The following is a 1,342-nucleotide window of genomic DNA, read 5'->3' as shown; positions in this document are numbered from 1 at the left end:
TGATTGTATGCCAAACTAGGACTCCACTGGAGTGCAAGTCTGTGCCTGGTAGCAGAGTTACCTAGAGATTGCAGATTAGTGGCTGTCCTGGGGACAGCTGTACTGCCTGAAGCTGGGGTGTAGGTGGTGGAGTGGGTCCCTTGGTCAGCAAGGCTGATAGTAAGGTGAGCTGTACTTGAATCTCAGCAATAGGGCCCTATACAATCTTGGGAGTAGGGTAGCTTTGGCCCAGGCCAACTCTAAGGCTAGATATGATGCAGATATGAATTTAAGTCTATCCCAGAACACAAGTCTCTGCTGAATGCTCATACCAGAGTTAAGATTTCAGTTTTAAGCTCTTCTCTGACCTGCATCAGGGACCTTAAGTTTCTATCAAGAGCTGGGGATTGAGAAGCCTATCAGTGGAGTCAAAGAAAGCCCTCTGCTAGCTTTTACGTGCTGTTCCACACAAGTAGAGCTCTGCTCCCAGCTGCTACCGAAGGTTGGAGGAGGGGCAGAGAAGGTAGCCAGCTGCCTGGCCCAGTGTGTGTAGTATTCATTTTAGGAGCATTGATTTGTCTAATTGGGAAGTGGGTGGGTGTAGGATAAGGCAGCTCTTTGGATTCTTAAGCATATCTTTTAATGTCTCACTGAGTAGTTGACACTGAGCTTGAACTCACTGTATAGCCCAGCCTGTCCTAGAACTCATGGTGATCCTCCTGCCTTAGTCTGCCAGGTGCTGTGATTATAGGGATATACCATCATGCCTGACTCATAAGTCTTTTTTTCCCATAAATTTATTGAGAAACAAATAGCAATGAGACAGTTTCAAACCAAACTGGTAGGACAGTTTCAATAATTAACACATTGTATACATTCTTCCTAGTGGTTAATTGCTGTCCAAGATCCAGACATCATATCCTACTTACAAACACCATTAGAACAAGTCCCTCTATTCATTAAGAGAATATAACTGTATATCAATCCTAGCCATTTGAATACACAGATACAAAATGGTCATTCATCTGCATCCCCTTTTTGTTGTTAAGTTCCGTTATTTTAATATTATAGGTGTGTAAACTCAGCAAAATATTCTAAAAGAGTCCAGTAGTCCATAATACTATTGGGTCTTCCACTTCACTGGCAATGTCAGAAATTGTTGACCTGAGTCCCCTGCAGCTCAACATAACAGCATGGCTTTACTTCTTATATTTCATTTTTATACTTTTTTGCTGGATGGTTAAGACCAAGGTAAAGCAGGACCTATGCAACAAGAGTTGTAGCTTTTGGGTCTGATAAGGTCAGTGAAATCCCCCCAGGATTTATGCTGAGACCCTGTACCTCAGATTATAGAACCTTTATT

The sequence above is a fragment of the Octodon degus genome, unplaced genomic scaffold (assembly GCF_000260255.1).
Source record: "Octodon degus isolate 3935 unplaced genomic scaffold, OctDeg1.0 scaffold00016, whole genome shotgun sequence".
In the NCBI taxonomy this organism is placed as follows: domain Eukaryota; kingdom Metazoa; phylum Chordata; class Mammalia; order Rodentia; family Octodontidae; genus Octodon; species Octodon degus.
Note: the sequence above shows the minus strand (reverse complement) of the source record.